Below are 24,059 nucleotides of genomic sequence, written 5' to 3'. Positions count from 1 at the left end.
CTAAATCACACAAGCATTAAAAGAAGCTCACCAAATGTAAACCAGCTATTAAGTGACAGAAATAAATTTTAATTTAGGCAGTCTGTCTCTAGAGAACCAGCTATTAACTATTACTGTAGACCAGTGGTTATCCAAAGCTCTAGACCAGCAGCAGCATCTAGTACTTGGTGGAAATACAATTTGTCAGGCCCCACTCCAGATCTACTGTCTCATACTCTGGGGGGTAGGTTGTAGTAAACTGTATCCCAACAAGCCCATCAGGCAATTTTGGTGAATGCTAACATTTGAGAATCCCCTGTCTATGCCACATCCATACTGGTCCTTAAAAATTTAAGGCACACAGAATAGTCAACCAAGAAGACTAGAAACAAGTCTTCTGAACGATGACAGGTAGTATACTTGTAAGCTGTAAACTAGAGAGGGTCAGGAAGCCACACATGGGAATGCAGACAACAGATTTTTAAAGAGTAATTCACCCGCTGTAAGTATAACATCAACACTTCTTTTGAAACACTGTGTCAACATAAAGAATTTATCTTTTGCTGTTAATATTCAATATCTTTGAAAAAACACTTCAGCTTCTTAACAGAAGTAGAAGATTGAACCATTACCACCCCACATAACTGTAGATGCTAAAGCTTACATGACTTGTCTATTTATTAGGATTTAATAGATTTATCTTTAATGATTATTTTCTCAGCGAGCATAAAACTCCAGTCTGTAATTCTATGACTAAATTCTTATCTCCAAAATCTCATGGGTGGAAATCTCTTTACTTGTCATAGCATAGTAAAGATAATTAAATCTATGCATTTTTTATTTTTTTTATTTTTTTTTTTATTTTTTATTTTTTTTTTTTTTGAGACGGAGTCTCGCTCTGTCGCCCAAGCGGGAGTGCAGTGGCCGGATCTCAGCTCACTGCAAGCTCCACCTCCCGGGTTTACGCCATTCTCCTGCCTCAGCCTCCCGAGTAGCTGGGACTACAGGCGCCCACCACCTCGCCCGGCTAGTTTTTTGTATTTTTTAGTAGAGATGGGGTTTCACCGTGTTAGCCAGGATGGTCTCGATCTCCTGACCTCGTGATCCACCCATCTCGGCCTCCCAAAGTGCTGGGGTTACAGGCTTGAGCCACCGCACCCGGCCTATTTTAGAACTACTTGAAGAAATATCTCATTGAATCAATTCAAGGTTATTAAAATCTCTAGGGTAATGTACTATGGTACTTCTAAAAGGCTACTGCTAAATCAATCACCAAGATTTGGGAGTTATAATTATTTTATCATTTATATGAAATTATAACATATGATTATCAGTTCCTGGTATAGTTAAGTCACAACCATCACCAGCCAATTACAATTTATAGGTGCCATAGGTATAGAATCAGTCAAAATATATCTAGATGCACTAATTGGCCCTATAATTTAATAAGACAGTCTCATCGAGACTTACATGCACCTGCCAAATTGCTGCCCGTGGCAAGAATAAAAGTCAACCAGCAATTCCTATTATATTTTTTTAGGGTACTTGTTTTCTTAAAATTACTTAATCCAAAAATATCCGCAGGAAGAGTGAACATACTTAACTGCTTGGTTTTAATGGTGGGAAAACATGCAGAATCAGAGTTCTCTATACATGTAAGATATGCCAATAATAATCCAGTTATTTCCAATTATTCTCCAAAATGTGGATGGTGAGGTAGAAGCTGTGGTTAATAAAAAGAGCACTTAGTGTTAGAACCAGAAGACTTGGGTTGTTTACCACATGTGTGTAACCTTGGGCAACTCATCCCAGCAGCTCGGCTTTACTGTCTTCCATGGAAATGACAACACTGATGCTTTCTTTACCACAGAAGATGTGGAGGAGGATTCATTGAAATTTTTAGAGAAAAACTTATGTAAAAGGTACAACTCAGCTTAAATGAATGATTGTAAATTATTTTAATAAAACTATTATTTTTTCACCTCTCTTCCTAGGGATTCATTTTCATTATCCCTTAAATTGGGAGGATATTTGCTGATTTTTCTTTTTGCTATTGCATACAATAAAAAGAATAATCAGTTTACCAAAATAATAACTTTGGTTTATATAGTGATTCTCTTTAATACTGTCTTACAAATAAGGTAAAAGAAAATTAATACTCAACCAAGGCATGTGTATAAGCAGGTTTAAGTGAGAGAATATGTCTTTGATAGTAACAGTTTTAGGGATCCAAAGATCTAAAAGTATGTTGCTGATAAGGATTTGCAAGTAGGTATAAAATTGCATGGGCCAAAGTGTGTTTTATGATGAAGATATTTTCAATACAGAATTAAAAGTGGAAAAAAAGCCAATTTCCTTTTCTTTTATGAAATTGCATTTTATCTATGTGTTTATATATAAAGATAATAAGAATAGCAAGAACAAATATAAATTTTTTATCATTTCATGAAATCTCCATCAGTAGACCTTGTACTTAACTGCATTTCTACAACAGCAATATAAAAAAGTAAAATAAGCCTCCAGGTTGAATGGACTCTTATCTGGTTGATAAATATCTTTATGCACCTATCTTCTTGCAGGAGTCCTCCTAAACCATAGTTGGACTAAACAAGAAAGGAAATAATCAAATATACTTCATTCAAAAGCATCACAGAGCTCCAATCTTTTCATTCTCCTCAAATCAAAATATATCTCTCATCACATCTTTACATAGATATAGATAACCTTTCCTTTTATGACATTATCATTATCTGAATTTATTTTTCTGAACATCAATTATGTAAATGGAAAAACTACTTCCAATAAAAAAGAGTAACTCTCCTTAGGGAGCTGACAACATAAAGGAATGTTGTTTGTATTAAAAGTGTAATTCTAACTGAGGTTTTATTTTTTAAATACGTAATAATCCAAATTATCACAAAGTTGAATCTGCTCCCTGGTGGCATATTAGAAAGCTGTATTCACAAGGACACTAAATAAGTTACTATTAGGTAAGTTTCTACTCAGCATAGAGCCAAAAATCTGTTTTTAATTGACTTAATATTTTCTTGTGGCAGGAAAGAAGAAATGTGATTGGAACATTTGGAGATTTAAAAACTGTATCAGTTGTGTTATTTAATTTAAAAGAGGGTTACAATTTATACATCCATATTTTAAAGCTAATCATGTTACTAGCAATCCTTTATGGAGACATATTTGTCATAATAATTTTGAATCAGAATACTCACAAAAGTTTGTATTTTCCAGAAGTAGCAATAGAGTAGGGAAATAATGTTGAATATATTTTGATGGGGACAGTCCAACATGAGGCTGCATAATTAGATGAAGAAGACACCAACAGAAAACAAAGACAACGTTTGTTGACTCAAGAGAAGTGGTCCTAAAGTTAAAGGAATTAAGCTTCATGATCAGGAAGTTATTTGTTGTACCTAATTTTTTTATTCTTTTGGTAAAAATAATTATTTCAGGCCTCTGACTAAAACGTTGGGCATGTAGTAAGAGTCTCACTTGAGGCTCAAAGGTCATAGTATGAGGATATCGGTGAGGTTTATCTTCTGAAACACTAGCTGCTTTCAACATGCAACTGCCATTTCCAGGTTCCAGAATCACCATGTTACCTTCTGCCTTCCCAAGGCCTCTGTTTATCACTGAAGTAAGAAAGAACTCCTCAAAATCAGGAGGTCCATAAAATGTAGTGGTAAAGATCCCATGTTTGCCATAGATTTACATTTCTGTTATGCCCCTTATTCGTACTGTGAACTTTAAGAAACTAGTTAACGTGATTGAGGTTTTTTGTTTATTTGTTTTTCCTTCATTTGGCAGGTGATATCAAATGATCCCAAGTGAGGGTCCTGGAATAATAAAATATAGCCTTGTGACTTAGAGGCCCAGAGGAGTGAATTTCAGGAAGGAAAATATGGTCAACCATATCTAATTCTGAAAAGTGGTCAAGTAAAGTGAGTATCAAAAGATACAGAGATCACTGAAGACATTAAAGGCATTGTTAGTCTACCACTTCAGAGAAGGGAGGGTAAAAAGAAAAATCAAAACTCTAGAATGAGCTGGATTGGAGAAACTCAAAATGTGAAGTGCTAGAGACGGTGAATTTCAAATGAACAAAAACTTTAAAGTAGGATGAGGGAATTGAGAGCACAGAAGTAGCGAACAGAGGTAAAATTCATTGATAACTCCAGATCTAGACCGTGAGATACACAGCATTTGGAGGAATGAGCAGTTCACTTGAAAGGACTACAGGGGAATTAGTTTCCTCAGGGAGAACTAGGATTCAGGTATGGCAAGGAGAGGGAGAACATCCTACAGTAAAGTTAACATATAAGAGAGATTACTGAAGAATTAAAGCTCTGTAGAAAAGTTCAGGAGTGAGAGAAGGATGGAGATCTAAGTCAAGACAAGAAGCACAGAGCACGTATTATGATCTTGACAGATTCACAGGTGGACGGAGAGATCTGAAGAGTCTTGGCCTGGACCATTATGCCGGAAACATAAGGCAGGCCCTAGGACTAATGAATGAGCTTTTTTGTCTCATTCGACCTTGTTTTATGTCACACTGGGGCATGATATGGTTCCACTGTGTCCCCACCCAAATCTCATCCTGAATTGAAGGTCCCATAATTCACATCAAACTAGAGTGCTGATTGCTGCCTTTTTACAGAGTGCCAACTGGTGCATTTACAATCCTTTAGCTAGACATGGAGTGCTGATTGGTGTGTTTACAATCCTTTAGCTAGACACAGAGTGCTGATTGTTATGTTGAAATCCTCTAGCTAGACAGAAAAGTTCTCCAAGTTCCCACTTGACCCAGGAAGTCCAGCTGGCCTCACCTCTCATCGGGACTGAAGACAATGTACATGTGTGAGTTTTCAAATGGACAGATGTGAGGTCATCTGATTCTAGCATAGGATCACTAGAGAAGTAAGGTCTCTTCACCACTAAATCTGTGGCAAAAAACTATGCCTGTAATCCCAGCACCTTGGGAGGCCAAGGTGGGCGGATCACTTGAGGTCAGGAGTTCGAGAACAACCTGGCAAACATGGTGAAACCTCCTCTCTATTAAAAAATACAAAAATTAGCCAGGTGTGGTGGCAAGTGCTTATAAGCCCAGCTACTCAGGAGGCTAAACCAGAAGAATCTACTGGACCCGGGAGGCAGAGGTTGCAGTGAGCCGAGATTAGACCACTGCACTCCAGCCAGGGTGACAGAGCAAGATTGTCTCAAAAAAAAAGAAAAGAATATACCTAATGTAAATGACGAGTTAATGGGTGCAGCACACCAACATGGCACATGTATACATATGTAGCAAACCTGCATGTTGTGCACATGTACCCTAGAACTTAAAGTATAATAATAATAAATTTTAAAAAAAGAAAAGAAAAAAATACCTGGTACACAGGACACCCTCAATGAATAGTAGTTAAATAAATGAATGGATTATTATAACTGCCTTCTCATCAAGATTCATTTTTCTTATGTTTTCCTCACCCTGACTACACCACCAGTTAGAATGTTCACATAGAAGTAAGCCTGCCTTTTTCGTTTTTTATCCTCAATAACTAATAATTTCATACAAATGAAAATCATTAAGACTAGAAACACTTATAAATATTAAAATGTGGCAAAGGAAATGGAGATTTGCTAAGCATCAGGGAGGGTCTAGTTATTTCATTAATAGCTGAAATTTTCAAAGGTATCTAATCATGAGAGCCATTTTTAGTGGCTAAATGTTTTAAAAATTGAGAAAATCTCTTCAAAGAAGCTAAAAATTTAGAGAAAAAAATCTATTTAATCTGATTATTTTCTTCACTTGAAGAAATTGACACACAAAGAATATGACTTCTTGGCAAATATTTAATTTTGCTGCCCTTCCTCTCTGCACTATTTCTTTCATCAATCCCGGTAGTGTCCACATCCTTGAGAGGAATCTGGCCAACACTGTGGCCCCTAAGTTTCTTGACTTATCTGGAGATAACTTCTTTCCTTCAGTCTTAAGTCAGTCACCAAATGCCCTACTCATATCTTTTAACAATAACTAAATTTTAGCATTATCAATAACTCAACTAGGTTAAAAAAAATCCCAATTTTAGGCATGTAATTATTGAATGAGTGCCTCTTATGTTTGCAGCTATGATAGGAACACAAACACCCAGACTTTTACTATTACAACTTTCCTGACGTTAGTTCAGCCCTCCTTTACATTGTCCATACCTCCCCCTCCTGAAATTATTTTACTTCCTAAACCATTCAGACTTAATGGTCTAGTGAACACTATCATTACTCCCTAACATGCAGCTTCAACTTTTTCTGCCTCTCTCCTCACCTATCATTTTCACCTGGCAGCACCCCAGGTCTGGTTGAGTCCAGTTCTCTTTCTGCTTTGTGCCGTCACCCATGCAGCCAAATGTGATTACAGAAAACCAAGGACTCATGTGGGCTTTTAATATAGATTTAAGTAAAAAATTACCAAGTGAGCCTCCAGCACTACTCAGCAATCTTGTGCTAGTTTCTCTGATCAATTTTCTCTCCTCTTCTCCAAGATGATTATTTCATACTTTTTCTTTCTTCCCAAACCTACCATACCTGTTCTCTCTTCTCTTTTTCTACTTTTTTGGTTGGTATATTTTCACTGTTTCTTCACTTATATTCTTTGTTTTCCTTGGAATAATATGGGATAAACTTCCTTGGTTCCTATCTAAATTCAACCCATCATTGTTTACAGTCTTACCCCCTCCCATCTAAACAACTAATTTGTTCCTACAACTTTTTCTCCCATGTTATTAACTTTTCTTTCCTGCTAAAATACTATCAAACATCCAAGTATCTCCCATTTAAAAAAATATATTTGGCCTCATAACTTGCTGCAGACACTGCTGAAGCCTGATTTCATTTATGTTAATAGGAATACTCCTCAACACAAAACAGTTGAAACCAGCAGTCTGCACCGCCTCACATCCCCATCCCCTTAGCCCACCCCAACCAGATTTCAGTAAGGATCATTCTACTAAAATGGACCTTGTCAAGCCCAGTGACCTTCATTAGGCAATCACTTGACACAGCCTCTGCTCCTTCTTAGAATATTTTCTACATGAATCTGGTTTTCTGCCTAAAACACTGGCTTCCCATTTTTAATCTTCAGGACTGACTCCTTCCCTTTTTGGAATTTTTAAATGTCAAAATACTCTGAGGTTCAGTGCTTAGTCCTCTCTCCTTTCATTCCCAGTTTATCTCTTTGAATCCCACGTTTAAAAATATCATTTCAATACATATTTGATGAATGAATGCATGAACAGATTAATACAAAATGATGGTAGAATTAATCAAAGAGCCACTTGTGTGTCTTTGCCGTAGGTTACGATCTTAGAAGGAAAGGCTAGTTTAAGACATTCTGGATGAATAATTCAGAAATAGGAGTTAGAAACTTAGGAGTCAAATGATCACATACATATAATCTTGATTCCCAAGTTGTAAATCATCTCTATCCATAGATGAAACTGTCTACTTGACATCTCTACTTGGAAGCATAGCAGACATCTCCAGCTTATCAAGTTTAAAACAGAACTTTGTTTCCATGTCTTTTCTTCACTATATAATATTAAAAAATAAAGTCAACCTGACTCACCTACATACTTCCCCATCTTTTGTTAACTTAAAAATACGCAATTTGTAAATTTAGAAAAGGAGAAGAGAAGACTTTATTTCTTATAAAGGGTTACAGCCAGCAGGGTGACCATGCTGACAGGCTGAGAAGCAGAGTCTCCAGTCAGAAACCACAGATACTTGGAGGGAGGGGAAAAGGGAACAGAAATTTATGCTGAGCAGGGTGGCCAAATATGCATATTCAGTAAGGTATAGAAGTCATGAATATTTAGGAAAGGAAAAACATACGCAAATGCTTTTGAGCTTCATGTTCAAATAATGATTATGATCTCAGGGTGAAGTTTTTGGCCCTCTGAAATCAAAAGATGAAGCAGAGAACATCAAGACCCTTCCTATGCATGTTCCCTTTACTAGCCAGAACCCGTCCATGGGGAGTGGCTTCTGATCAGGTAAGAAGACGGGAGCAGCATCTGGAGATTGGTTGAGATCAGTGGTGAAGTCTTTTGAAAGGGCTGATTTCTGTTAAGTTCTTAGGGAAGAAAGCCTAATCATGGGTAGCAAGGCGAGGATGGTCTGACCCCACCATGCTATCATGGCTGAGAACTCAGTTTTCAAGGATACTCTGTGGTCCCCTTGTCCAAAAAATGACTCATTCAGTCAGTTGGGCAGGGCTTAGAATTTCATTTTGGTCTACAACAATAAAGACATTACCATTTAATCAGGGAAAAATATCCATAAAATATTATTTTCCCTCCCATCCCAAATTAAGTATTTCTGTTAGCTCTGAGCACTTTTCACAACTACAACTTCGCTGTGACAACCTCTCGCCTTAATCTGAAGCATTTTCAACTATCTTTTGGACCACTTACAGAGACTCATTAGTCGTCTTCCTCCTCAAATGCTTGCCTTCTCATCTGTTCTTCAGACAGTCACAAAGATCTCCTAAATATGTAGACCACATCACTGTTCTGCTCAAAATCTTCAAAATATTCCCATCACTTGCAAAACAATGTCCAAAATTCGTACCAAGTTACAGAAAACTGTACTTGTTCCGAGTTCTGTCCACATTTTTTCCATGTATTGTAACAAACCCATCATCAAACCCATTTCAGCCATATTGGCTTTTTCACTGTCCCCCAAACACACCAGGCTCATCTCTACCTTGTACTTTGTACACACGGCTTCTTCTATTTGATACTATTTCCTCCTTAATGTCACCTCTTCAGAGAAACAGTCTAGGACTAGCCTATCTAAAATACTTTCCCATGGCTACTGTCCATTTATTACCCTGCTTTACATCATATTTACATGTCATTTTTATATCACTATTTATATCAAAATTGGCTGCATTGTTACTATTTTTTTTGTAGACTGTAAATTCAATAAAGGTAAGGACTTGTTCACAGCTATGTCCCCAGTGTCTAAATTAGTGCTTGGCATAGGGGATATTTTCAATCAATACTATTGAAAGGAACACTGACACAACTTGGGGTTTATTTCACGCATCTTCAAAGAGTCTTAGGTGGCAAAATTTAAATATGTAGCCTGTCTAATCTTTAATTCTAAACCACTTAAGGTTATGACTTAGGGTTAGAGTTAAGAACATGGATTGATCTCTTATATCAACTTTGATGCATTTCTGATACTGTGGAAAAAAGAATCCTGAGGTGTTTAATATGTTATATAGCTCAATGTGTACACTACACATGAGCTATTGGCTGCTTATATAACCATGCCTTGTTAGGTAGTAAATCAGTAACTCCCAAACACTTTTGCCCCTATTCCACACACACAAATATATTTTACCATTATAATATGGCAAAATATTTTGTCATTACAACACAATAATTTATGCATGAATTTGCATAAACACACATATTTGAAATGAGAGTTTACTAAACATTTCTTATTGTGTGTAATATATTTCTGCATTTTCTGCTGTATTTTTATCTATTCTATTCTAATTTCATTATATTTCATTTTTAAAATTACCTTCCAACATAATAAAGTAATTGTATGATACATAAACGATTTCAAAATCATAGTTTACCAAGCACTGTAGTAGGTGTGTGTGTGTGTGTGTATATATATATATATATATAGGAAATGCATATTTGTTTTTAAAGGGAGCAAACAATAACAAGAAAATAAATTTCATCTGTGAATCTAAAGAAAGAATTCTACATGTGAACCTCTCTGCATCTCTACCATCCTAAATCTTTTACATAAGTAAATAACAAACAAAGGATGATGTGTTATATGTCTGTGGTTATGTCAAGCTTTCAAGTACGGTTTTGTTTGGTGAACTTACACATAAATTCAGGTCAAGGAATCACAGAATCCAATATGCTCAGGCTCTTTAGCTCATTACTTACCATTTAATTATCTCTGAATAATGTAGAAATACTTTATATCTTTATTTTATTCCACATTTCTAAGAAACAATGCAATGGAAACGATGTTGCCTGTCCCTTGCCACAGGTACTGCAGGGCAAGGACAAGGTGTAGGCTTGATGGTTGGACAAAGCCTCCTCCGGCTTTTCTGGTGACTCTGAGGGGGGAAGCGTTCTCAGCAAAAACCTATGCTGTGTTTTAGGGACCAGAAGCACAAAATCCACAGGCCTTGAAAGTTGAACTGCTGAAGTCAAAACAATCATCATCTGGACTTGCCTGAAGTGTCTATTTTTTTTAAGAAATCTAATGACAAAAATTACTTTAAAATCTGAAAAGGCGTATTCCCACAAATATAGACAGTAAAGAGATAATTGAGATACAGACAAAAAAATTAAAAGTTTTTTGATTCTGGAATAAACAGTAGGGAAAGAGGTCAAGTGTTGGAGAGAAGCCACACTATTGCTTTTTAAATCAAATTCATTGTATGTTTGTAGAGCCAGATAGACCTTTCATCGAGGAACAAAGAATCATTTCAAAGGGCTGTGTATATTCATCTCTGAGAGCCATTCACTGATTCACAATGATAATCTCAAGATTTAGTAGAGGAGAAATGAGCTTTCTGAACATGTTTATCAATATATTATGGGTTGTGTCACTAGGATTATTATTTTATAAATTGGCAAGTTGTTACAATTTGGTAAATATGGAATAATTTTCAGAAATTAAAATTTTTACTGTCTTTTAAAAAGTAGAAGGTAATATACATATTAAAACAATGGAAGGATATATGTTTAAATGGTAAAAGAAAACAAAATTCACGTAATGAGCCCACAAAACCACAAATGCAGTCATAGATACACATAGAGTAAATATGATTACACAGTGCATTGGGATTTTAATGAATATAGATCTAAATTTTTTGACACTATGAAAATGAGTAAAATTAGAAAACATTTCAGTTGTCACCAAAAGCCATCACCCATACAGATCAATCAGCAAACAAAACCAAATAAACACCTATTTCTGTAGCTACACTCAAGCAGCGAATTATCCCATGGACAGTCATGTAGGGAACAGACAATCTCACCATAAACGTTTTAACTAAAGATTTAAAGCAGCAACAAGAACAAAACACTGCTTTCAGCTAGCCCTTCTGGTGATGGACTGTGTACCTATCCATGACTGCATGTGTGTTTTTGTGGGCCCACTACAGAAACTTTGTTCTATTTTACTATTTATAAATAATTCTCTATAAAAAGAGGGGGAAAAAGTACCAAGGGGTACAGGTGCTTCAATTTCCAGCAATTTCTATATTGATTTACATCCCTTAAAAATTTGATAGAGTCTTCTATATGTTAGATTATTGCACCCAAGCATGCAGTCTTGAAGTTTAACACCCAATTTGATTGATAATCTAATCTGCTAACCAATGACCTTGGTAATACTCCAGAAAAAAATTGATATGATCTAAAACTTTGGGCCACAGAGTTAAAGGGATAAGGCTTTTATGGATTTCCTTAAATTGGTTTTACCTGATGATGAAACAAAAACTATGTGAGACCACAGAAGATGACTCCCATCTAAATGACATCAGGAAGACCTCTTTCCCCTTACTCACTGACTGGTGCCTAAAAATTCCAAATTGATGCCATTTTCTTGGATTCACTTATTTTAAAATCCAGGTAAATCTAAGATGATTAACGCTTTCAGATGGTATTTGACATTAAGCCTTATGTGATTTTTTGACCCTCTCCTGAAAGAAAATTGAATTGGGGGAGAATGGACCATAAGATCCTCTACATCCTGCGAGGAACGTAAAATAAATTCTTCTAAGTGTTCAAACGGAAAGTCTGCATATTCACCATGAAATCCAGTGCTTGGCGATTCTGCTGAGAATTCCCTAGGTAAAATTTTGAATTCACGAGGAAATTAAAATATTTTAAAATCTCCAAGAATTTTTAAAAATCTTTTGAAGTTCTTCAATATGACATAATTCAGAAGGATGACATGTACCTCCACTGTGGTACATAGTTGCAACACTCCTTTCCACTAACTGTTATACAGTGGGATGAATGTGATACATCTGCTTTTCCAAAAGTAAACTTCTTAGAGAATCAGGCAGGGACAAATGTCAAGAAGACATAATCAAGTGTATTGTGGATTATGCTTATCCCTCACTTTTATTGTCTTTGGGAAGAGGAACTTCTGTTAGAATAACACATCTGTTCTTCCTGCCCCAATTGTTTTTGGTTTGTTTTTTGAGACGTAGTCTCACTCTCTCACCCGGGCTTGAGTGCAGTGGCTCGATCTCGGCTCACTGCAAGCTCCGCCTCCTGGGTTCAAGCAATTCTCCTGCCTCAGTCTCCCAAGTAGCTGGGACTACAGACACGTGCCACCATGCCTGGCTAATTTTTTGTATTTTAGTAGAAATGGGGTTTTACTGTGTTGCCCAGACTGGTCTCGAAGTCCTGAGCTCAGGCTCCACCTACCTTGGCAACCCAAAGTGCCAGGATTCAGGTGTGAGCCACCGCGCCTGTCCCCTAATTGTTTCCCCTCACAATCACCCCCCACCCACCGTACCCCCCGCCCCATGAGAGAACACATCACATTTGTTTTGGAGTATGATTAGGGTCATTTGTTAGCGGATTAGATGATTAATGTAACTCATCCACTCTCTTATTTGGGATAGTTCTTCTTATGGCAACACCTGCCCCATACCGCTATGTCATGGTTGTTCCTAAGGCTTTGCATCTAGGGTAAGGAGAAGAGAGTCCTGACATGTTCCAAGCCCCATCTGAGACTGGAGGGGCAATGCCCTGTATTATCATGGTTATGTATTAGGTAGCCCACTAATTCCAAATACATGGTGATCGTCTTCCAACCCAGACTTTATTTGCAATATAGCAATTTGCTGGATTCTTGTCCATTTCTTAGTTGATCCAAATTTGGGTAGAAAATGTGAGCGTCAAACCCACACTGAGACTCTTTAGTGTTTGGCAATGAATGGGATTGAAATAACCAACAGAGATGCTTTTGATGGTTCCAGGATTGGTCACTATAGACGCTAGTTTTAGGGAAGGATCCTGAGGCATTTGAACTTGCAGTCACTGCAGCATGGGGCAGTCTTCTCCAAGAAAGATTGTGTTTTCACAGGTGAATGGTTGTTCCATGCCAGCAGGCATGAAGGTCTTGCCACGTAACAAGACGTGGACTAAGCAACCCACACACAAGCCAGTTTTACATAGCCTATTCTATAGCAGATCTTGAAATTCATGGACCAAGCATCATTAAAAAAGTGGCACATTCAGTAAAATTGCACTTAAAGAGACATTTTGGTTCCATTAAAAGGTCTCCATGAAAGGAAGACAATGATAGTGTTTACTGTGTTTTTCACGCGGGCAACTTCTGGAGGGCTAATAGAATAAAGCTATTTAAATAACAGAATCTGGAAAGAAACAGTCGAGTTCAAATTCCAGTTCTGCCATTTTGAACTGTGAAATTATTAGAACTTTTGTATTTTATTTTCCCCATCTAGGCAATAAAATAATATTAAATACCTCCTAGGATTGCTTTAGGTGAAACCAGTGAGCTACATACGCACTCTGACACATAGGAAGCCTTTAGTAAGTACAAGCTATTACTATTTTATTTATCCTAGAGAGGAAAAGGTCTAGTTTAAATCCTTCATGTTAGGAAAAACTATACACTTCTAGAATTTTACACAGAACCTCTGCCACATTCCTGAAGACTTTCAGAATTGTCTTCAAGGCCACTAGACAGCAACACTGAAGGACAAACTCGGAATTCAAGTAGAATGTCCTTGAGCCACTATCTTCCACATGGTCTTGAGTTAGCTTTCAATTTGCTAATTCTATAAATTATGTTCCTGAGCTAAGATCTCAGGACCCAAACAATGTATTAATCCAAAGAAAAGCAATGGTCTTCTTAAAAGGATAGAAAGAAATAGGAAGTATCTAATCCTAGTTAGGTTGTAGATACATCTGAAAGAACAACACTCCTTGGTTACAGAAAAGCAAAACCCAGACAAAACAAATTTATATATTCTTATGGAGACATTAAAAGGTGGCAGATAAAAATAAGCCTTGGTGCACCAAATTCCAGAGAAAAATATCTCTTCATAAGGAAACAGAGAACCAAGGAAGATTTCACACCTGGGAGTTTATGTGAGTATCTGATAATGGATGTACCAGACTGAGATAACAGCAATAATATGAAATCAATCAAGCCTTAGAAGATACTGTGGGATGGCAAGATAAACTGGAATTGGAAGAAATGTAAATCCAAAAATAAAACATTCAGTATAGCAAGTCACATGCACACACACACACACACACACACACACAGCTAAAATTATGACTAGAAAGCATCAGTGGAAAAGAAATGGTAAGTAAATTATGTCACGGATATTCTCACAGTGGTTGAATCCAGGCACTGTATGAGAATAAAACCCAACGATACCTAAAACAGTTGTCAACTCATTCCAGCTTAAATACTTGCACATTTTTAAACGTGAAAGCTGGGGAGAGGGGAATTGAGACTACTCACAGGTGAACTCACCTAATTAACGGTACAGATGAGACCTATTTTACTTACCATAAACACCAGACAATATATAGAAAAACAGAGTTGTAGTCTCTGGGAAAATGAAAAAATGAGACACAAATATTATACTTATTATTTTATATGTAATATCTGGATTCTTTAAAGGTTATGCAGAAAAGCAGAACAATATGTCTCATAATGAAAGAAAAAGCAGCCAATAGAAGCAGAATTGTAGATGACACAATTATTGGAATTAGCAGATAAATACTTTTTTACTATTATAAATTTTTTCAAGAATTTACAGAAAAAGATGTAAAAGGATAAGGAGACAGTTTATTTCAGAAGAGAAATTTTTAAAAGAACCAGAAGAACTTTCTAGAAACAAAGAACAATTTGTGACTAAAACTACACTGGATAAATTTCAACAAATTAGACATGGCAGAAATAAGGATAAATTAATTTGGTAACAGGTTAATAGAATTATGTCAATTTAATCAGAAAAAAAGTTTGAAAAACATGAATTAAACACTTGTAACCTGTGAGAAAATATCATCTAATATTTAGTTCTAGAATGATATTTCATTCTAGGGTGATATTTCTTATTTATAAAAACAAATTTGGGGGGAAAAAAAAGGTAAAATTATTATCAATCTGAAGAAAAGATCCACGTAGTAAGGAGCATAAACGGTCCCAAAGAGGCCGTAAATACAAATAAAAGCACAAAGAGATATCACTATGAAAGTGTTGGAAAGGAAAGATAAACAGATACTTTGAAGCAGTGAAATAGGACACAATGCATACAGTGGGATGAGGAAAATGATGGCTGACTTCTCATCCGAAAACAATCACACCAGCCGGGCACAGTGGTTCACGCCTGTAATCCCAGCACTTTGGGAGGTCGAAGTGGGCGGATCACTAGTGAAATTATCATGCAACAGTGAACACAAATGAAAGCAGAGAAAAAAATGTGAACCATCGAAACACTACAAAGTGATATAGAAAATGGCTACACCTGGAAATTCGTATCAACAAAAAATAATAAAAAGCATCAGAAGTGATGACAGATGGATATTAAAAAACAAAACTGCATCCTTCTACTTTCTTATTTAAATACCATTGAATATTGTTTTTTTTTTTTTTTTTTAATTTGAGACTGAGTCTTGCTCTGTCGCTCACTGGAATACAGTGGCGCATCTTGGCTCACTGTAACCTCTGCCTCCTGGGTTCAAGCGATTCTCCTGCCTCAGCCTCTGGAGTAGCTGGGACTACAAGCGTCTGCTACCACGCCAGGCTAATGTTTGTATTTTCAGTAGACATGGGGTTTCACCATGTTGGACAGGCTAGTCTCAAACTCCTAACCTCAGGTGATCCACTCACCTCGGCCTCCCAAAGTGCTGGGATTACAGGCATGGGCCACCGCGCCTGGCCACCACTGAGTCTTTAAAGCAAAAAATAATAGCAAAGATTGTGAGGCTTATAACATATATAGAAGTAAACACATAACACAAACGACTGAAGAATTTTACTTCTATAATTTATTTAATGTGAAATGATAGAAAATCAATTAAAGACTGATATATTGAAACCTCAGAGCACCTATTAAGAAGTAAAGCAAGGACATTTTTTTTTTTTAATGGAGTCCCCCTCTGTCGCCCAAGTTGGAGTACAGTGGCACAATCTTGGCTCATTGCAACCTCTGCATCCCAGGTTCAAGTGATTCTCCTGCCTCAGCCTCCTGAATAGCTGGGATTACAGGTGCCCACCACCACGCCCAGCAAATTTTTTGTATTTTTAGTAGAGACAGGGTTTCCCCATGTTGGCCAGGCTGCTCTCCAACTCCTGACCACAAATGATCCACCTGCCTTGGCCTCCCCAAGTGCTGGGATTACAGGCGTGAGCCACCACAGCTGGCTGCAAGGACATATTTCTCAAGACCAATTTAAGACAAAGTAAAGTATTAAAAAGAAAAAAAGAAAAGAAATATTCACTTCAAAGAAGGTAGGAAATAAGGAATAAATGAAAAATAAGAGATGTAATAACCTGGCCAGTTGTGGTGGCCCACACCTGTAATCCCAGCACTTTGAGAGGCCAAAACTGGAGGAGCACTGGAGGCAAGGAATGTGAGACAACAGAGTGAGACTCCAACTCTAAAAAACTTGTTAAATGAGCCAAGCATGGTGACACATGCCTGTGGTTCCAGCTACTCAGGAGGCTGAGATGGGAGGACTGCTTGAGCCTGGGAGGCTGAGGCTGCAGTGAGCCATGATCATGCCCCTGAACTCCAGCCTGAGCTACAGAGTAAGACTCTCTTGATGTCAGATTTTTACCCAATCATATCAATAATTACATTCAATGCGAACAGGCTAAACATTTTAAGAGATTTCTAGGTTGTTTGAAAAGATCCACTGATATACCGCTTACAGAATATTAAAGCCTTTATATATAATATGCTTATATGTGTATGTATGTAGATACAATGTATTTTTGATAAAATATAATAGATAGGAATATGTTGATATCAAGGATTTGAAGGTAGGAGAGATGTTTTTACTGGATATGAAGAAGGACATTTTACTGGACATTTCAAAAAGATAAAAACATCAATATTAAAAAAATATCCTACAGCCGGGTGCAGTGGCTCCCACCTATAATCCCAGCACTTTGGGAGGCCGAGGCGGGTGGATCACCTGAGGTCAGGAGTTCAAGACCAGCCTGTCCAACAAGGTGAAACCCTGTCTCTAACAGAAATACAAAAATTAGCCAGGCACAGTGGCAGGCATCTGTAGTCCTAGCTACTCAGGAGGCTGAAGCAGGAGAATTGCTTGAACTCAGGAGGCAGAGGTTACAGTGAGCCGAGATCACACAACTGCACTGCAGCCTAAAGGGAGTGAGACTCCATCTCAAAAAAAAAAAAAAAAAAAAAAAAAAAAATTCATGCTACTATAACAGGGTTTTTAATAAGAGACTTAAGAGACAGACTCACAGAATTCTAGATTTTAAGATTCTACTCTCAAGCTTTAAAGAGGATATAGAAGATTTGAATAACACTCTTAGCAACCTAACCTACTGACTTTTATTGAACTGTATAATCACAATTGCAGAACACACTTATGAAGTACACATGGTATATTCACAAAGAGAGAAGAAATGCCAGGTTGTAAAATAAACCAACAGATGTTAAAAGATTGAAATCATACTGAATATGTTCTCTGATCATAGCAGAACTCAATTAGAAATTAATAGCAAAAAATAACTAAAAAATACTCCCTAAAAGGTGACCACAATCTTCTAAATAACCAATTGATAAAGAACTCAGAGAAATAACATATTTCCAAATTAGTGATAATGAAAACACTATCAAAATTTGTGGAATGCAAGTAAGGTGCCCTTAGAGATAAATTTATAACTTTAAATGTCTGTTGTTACAAAAAGCAAAAAACAAAACTTCTACCTTAGAACTAAAGAAAAGAAAATACAAGTTAGTACAATAAAGGAAAGGATGTTTTTTTATTTGAAGCTTAAGAACAGGCAAAGATAATGTATTGTGATTTAAAATCAGAACCTCCAATTCACTGTAGAAGGCTGGGGACAAAATTGACCAGAAAAGAGTACCGTGGGTGCACTGGAAATATTCTATATTATTTTTCAAGTATGAGTTTCAAGTATGAGTTATACCTCTTCAAATTCACTAAAAATTTACTTTTAAGAATTACACTTTTATGCAAATCATATCTCAATAAAAATTTAAAATAGACACTTAGTACAAATATATATGCCATTTTTCAGAATTAAGGTAGTTAAATAATTCAATAAATTTACTGTAAACCCAAAGGCCAAGTAGACTATTTTAAAAAGCTGTTTATAGATATTTTCTCTAAGACTCAAGTTTACTTAGAAAATCAAGGAGGAACTGAATCTGTTGAAAATATGAAATAGGAAGACCAATGAAAAGAAAACGATTTGGCAGAAAGATGAGAAGATATTTCCTATAGGAAATGTTGGGACCTTAGAGGAAGCTAAAAAAAATAAAAAAATAAAAAAGAAAAAAAGAAGAAGAAAAGAAAAAAACAGTGATCTTGAAGTTCAAACTGGAAAAAAAAAAAAAAAAGTAATATGACCTCCTAAAAAGGTATTCTTTTTTTTTTTTTTTTTTGAGACAGAGTCTCGCTCTGTCGCCCGGGCTGGAGTGCAGTGGCCGGATCTCAGCTCACTGCAAGCTCCGCCTCCCGGGTTCCCGCCATTCTCCTGCCTCAGCCTCCCGAGTAGCTGGGACTACAGGCGCCCGCCACCTCGCCCGGCTAATTTTTTTGTATTTTTTAGTAGAGACGGGGTTTCACCGTGTTAGCCAGGATGGTCTCGATCTCCTGACCTCGTGATCCGCCCGTCTCGGCCTCCCAAAGTGCTGGGATTACAGGCTTGAGCCACCGCGCCCGGCCCTAAAAAGGTATTCTGAAAAGAGTTTTTAGTTCTTATTCCATAGAAATGACTGAAGCAAATAACAACCTCTGAAAGAAAGAATTGATAAGGTAGACTTCTGGCTGCATATGGTGGCTCGTGCCTGTAATCCCAGCACTTTGGCAGCCCAAGGCAGGTGCATTGGTTGAGCCCAGGAGTGTTCGAGACCAGCCTGGCCAACATGGCAAAACCCATGTTCTCCAAAAAATACAAAAATTAGCCGCGCATGGTGGCGCACCTGTGGTCCCAGCTTCTCTGAAGGCTGAGGTGGGAGGATCGCTTGGCTCTGGGGAACGGAAGTTGCAGTGAGCCAAGATGGCGCCACTGCACTCCAGCCTGGGAGACAGAGTGAAATCCTGCCTCAAACAGAAAACAACAACAACAAAAAAGAAACACAGGGAAAAAAAAGAAAAAAAAAAAGGTAGACTTCATTAAAATTAAAAATATTTGTTTTTTGAAAGCCACTCTCAAGAAAATGAAAAGAAAAGCCACTGAGAGAAAATATTTGTGATAGACATTTGGTATAGGACTGTTTTCCAAAATATACAAAGAACTCTTAAAATTTAACAATAAGAAAACAATCCACTTAAAAATGGGCTAAAGAAGATACCTCATCAAAGAAGATACAGATGGAAAATAAGAACATGAAAAGTTACTCCACATCATACATCATTAAAGAAATGCAAATTAGAACAAAGAGATACCATTTTGCATTTATTAATACAGTGCCAAAAATTCAGAACGCTGACACCACCAAATATTGATAAGGATGTAGAAGAACAGGAACTGTCTTTCATTGCTGGTGGGGATTCAAAATAGTAAAAAGGTACAACCACTTAAGGGGAAAGTTCAGCAGTTTCTTACAAAACTATACACATTTTTAACTGTACAGTTCAGTAATTTAACTCCTTGGTATTTATCCAAAGGAGTTGAAAATGTATGTCCACACACATACTTGCACATGGCAGCTTTATGCGTATTTGCCATGTAGCAGCTTTATGTATGTATATTTGCCAAGATTTAGAAGCAGTCAAGATGTCCTTCTGTAGAGGATGGATAAACCATGGTACATCCAATGGAACAGTATTCACCACTAAACAAGCTAAGCTCCAAACCATGAAATAACATGGAGGAACTGTAAGTGAATATTACTAACTGAAAAGAACTGATCCAAAAAGTTTACATAGTGTTTGATTTCAACTACATGACACTCTAGAAAAGGCAAAACTGTATAGACAGTAAAAAGATCATCATGCCTGTAATTCGAGCACTTTGGGAGGCCAAGGCAGGTGGATCATGAGGTCAGAAGTTCGAGAACAGCCTGACCAACATGGTGAAACCCCATCTATACTACAAATACAAAAATTAGCTAGGTGTGGTGGCATGTGCCTGTAATCCCGGCTACTCAGGAGGCTGAGGCAGGAGAATTGCTTGAACTAGGGAGGCGGAGATTGCAATGAGCCAAGATCACACCACTGCACTCCAGCCTAGGTGACAGAGCGAGACTTCATCTCAAAAAAAAAAAAAATTTAATGAGATCAGTGGCTGCTGCCAGGGGTTAGGGGAGAGAGAGGGATGAGTAGGCAGTACACAGGGGAATTTTAGAGCAATGCAACTACCCTGCATGATATAATCATGGGTATATGCCATTGTACACTGTACAAATGCATGGAGTAAACACCAAAAGTGAACCCTAAGGTACACTGTGGACTCTGGCTAATAATGATATGTCCAAGGTTGATCAATTTTAACAAATGTGCCATTTGTTAAATGTGCCATTCTCGTGGGGATGTTGATAATAGGTGAGGCTGTGCATGTGTTGGGGAAGGGATATCTCTGCACCTCTGCTCAATTTTTCTAGGAACCTCAAACTGCTCTAAAAGATAAAAGTGTGTTTATTTAATGACAAGGATGTCAAGAAACATAGCATAATGCATAGAGAGCAGACCAAGATGACACACGCAGAGAAATCCAGAATGCAAGACGCTGAAGTTTTTAAAAGAGGCTTGTATTTAGAGCCGCTGGGAAAATGGACCTTATGGATTGGGACAGCTCTACAAAGTATTTATTAAAAATGTGTACACATTTTAGAAGACTTTGGAAAGACCAAACTCTCAAAAATTATGCGATGAGTTTGCAGGTGACAGCAATTAAGGGTAGGCATGCTATTTTTGCCTATTCCCTAAGAAAATAGCCTGAGAAATTTGAGGAATAAGACTGCTAAGAGAATGCAAATCAAAGTGAGCCTCTGAAAGAGGAATCCGGCAGGAAAATAATAGTCCAGGCTTGTTTTTTGTTGTTGATGGTGGTGTGTTGAAAAACAACTTGTTATGTGGGGTTATCCATCTCTAGGTTGTGTAGATGAAAGTGAATAGCTTGAATGATGAGTGAATGGTTTTACCGGGCCCAGAACTCACTGATTTGTAATCAATAAGCATGTGGTATCCCCATAAGATATAATATTGTGAATTGTTTCTATACCAGAAAGCACAGGAAAAAGAATAGAAGAAACAATTCGGTCCAGAAATCTTATCAACCCCATGCAGCCACTGAAGGAGCTGAACTGAGTTTAGAAGCAGGTTAATGACCCTTTCTGGAAAGAAGCAGTGAAATATCAGAAAATGATAAGCGAAGATTACCCTGGGAAGTTGGAGCAGATGTACTTCAGTTGCAGGAAAATCAACACTAGTGTCAGGAGCTTACTGATGATGACCTGATAGATGACACAAAAATAGGGCCACGGAGCCATTTAGCACAAATGGGTGCTAAAACCATTAGGATTTATGTGGATGGGGTAGATTTTAGAGAACTCAATAATTCCACAGAAAGAAGAAATAGCATCAGCTTCTAACAGATTTTAACATCATGTGTCTCTATGGTTCAGAAATGAAAAGCTCTAAGAGGAAATGGAAATTAAGAGGTTTAACTATGTTCTGTGGGATAAAGGTGGTTTGAAATGAGGCCCAGGTTTGGGCTGCCGTCATCACAAATTTGTAACCTTTGCAAGAGAGCAGCAGTGATTGAAATGCCATTATGAAAGAGAAGACAGAGTGCAATGGGTGATTTTTTTTTCCATATAAATATGCTATTAAAAGTAAACATTTAATGAAGACTTGCTTCAACTGAGTTATAATATAGACTGTGAATATATGGCATAGATTGGCCAGCACCCTGGCTAAGAAGATTTTTCCTTCCATTCTCCCTCCTTCAGTAATTGAGTCTTTCCTGCAGTCTTTCACAATCCCAAAGAGTGGTGTTTAGGTAGATGGTTTTATTTTCGGTAACTGATTTTGTTTTCTAAACTTTTACCATACAGGGCTAGTTAGGTTATCCTTCTTGTTTCATTAAGTGTTTGTCCTCCTTAAAATTGAGAATGAACAGAGACTCATGGATTTCATCTTCTGAATTTGAAAAGAATGACACAATGCAGTTCAGGTCAGGCTGCGGCTGCAGAAAGACGGACCCCCCAACCCAGAACAACCCTGCGTGCGGAAAACTTTGGGATAAGACTAAGCAAACTACAACACTGGAACTTGGGGAGGGGCTTGGAGAGTTTGTTTGGAAAAGTTTTGAGCAGGAAATCATCTAACCACAAGAGTAAGAAAACTAATTTTGAGCTTTAATTTCTTTAGTCTTTCAGTTTTAGCAGGCACAGCTTTAACATTCATTTTCAACCCATTGAAGAGGAGATGAGCTTATTGGCTAGTCCACCTTGACAACATGTAGGTGGAAAACAGGACATTCAGTCTTTGGTGCAGAGTGGCCTGGGAGATACTTATGAACCATTTTAACACATTTCAGGACCACGTAACAAAATCAACACTGCACTGAAGTGGCATCAGGAAAGTCCATCCACAGAAGCAATGTCTGCTATGGAGGAAGCAGCTTCATCAAGGTGGAAGCAGGTCTATGCTTCCAAGCTGGTCAGTTCCATTCATGAAAACAGCACACTGTGGCTGACTATGGTTTGAAGAAACAAAGGAAGCCAAAGAAAACAAAAAATGTTAACGGAGAATTTAATCCATCTCTAAGAGGTGGAGGAAGTTTCATTTGAATTGCTCCCTGTTCTTTTACTCTTCCTCCCCCTTGAAGGGAGTTGGTAGATTTGACCGGTGAGTTTAGAAGATAGCCCTAAACATGTGTGGTTCAGCCCTTTTGCTCCATTTTGTCTTGGAAAAGGGCTGGATTCTGTGCTATTCTCCTGTGCCTTAAGTTTTGTAGTTATGGGATTTATCTAACACAGCCTGACTGGTTTGGAAAGTCTGTCTGATTTTGATGTTTTCTGTTACCTGGTCTGCTAACATTTTTTTCAAGAAATATAGCTAGTATTTTCTCCCTCTCTCTGACTCCTATTTTTATTTTCTCCCTCTCTCTGACTCCTATTTTTATTTCGTTGTTGGTTCTAAGCATGGGTGGTCAAGAGATGTATTGATTTATCGTGATCCTTCAAAACCTTACAGTTGTGCTGAAAAAGGATAGGAGTTTTCATCAGGATAGAAGTCCTGTGTGTAGTTATGCAGATTGCCATCATTCAGATGCTGCTGGGAACACCATAGATTTTTGTTCCTCTAACGATGTTGTTGTCATCTCTGTACAGGAGAAAACTTAGGACGGTTTATGTGATGATATTGAAATTTATACAATGGAGACATGCAAGTATGGGCAAAACAGTTGCTCAAAAACTGAACACCAGTGGAAATGTCATCTCAAACTTTCTGGAATTTTGAATTTCAGTGAGCTATTAGACAAAGAGAAAGGGAGAGGAAAAGCAAAATACACAATAAGAAACATTTGCAACAAACTGGGATTTGCTTTTTCCAAAGTTATGTGTTGTCTGCTTAGTCATTTCTATGAGCATCACATCAGTCCGTGATTAGATACATTTCAAATCTCAAGTCATACAATTTTTTTTTTTAAGTCACACAGCTACTGAGTGTCAGAGTTAACATTCAAACCCAGTAATGATCTTTCCATTATTTGATGCAGATGGTAGGGGCATCTCAGGGTCTCTTCAACTTCATGCTCATTTTATTACAGTGTCTTAAGATGAGATTTAC

The 24,059-nt window shown here is 37.4% G+C and overlaps 1 long non-coding RNA gene across 1 annotated transcript in view; it reads left to right on the top strand.

Annotated features, from left to right (window-relative positions):
* The window catches only part of LOC112625107, a 90,001-nt gene extending 66,660 nt beyond the window's left edge, over window positions 1–23,341 (top strand). The window contains exon 2 of the long non-coding RNA XR_003119525.1: window positions 22,319–23,341. This is a non-coding gene — a long non-coding RNA (uncharacterized LOC112625107). The remainder of the gene's footprint in view (window positions 1–22,318) is intronic.
* Window positions 23,342–24,059: the final 718 nt, after the last annotated feature.

Source organism: Theropithecus gelada, chromosome 5, assembly GCF_003255815.1.
Source record: "Theropithecus gelada isolate Dixy chromosome 5, Tgel_1.0, whole genome shotgun sequence".
NCBI classification, from domain to species: Eukaryota; Metazoa; Chordata; class Mammalia; order Primates; family Cercopithecidae; genus Theropithecus; species Theropithecus gelada.
This window is presented reverse-complemented; position numbering and strand designations above follow the sequence as displayed.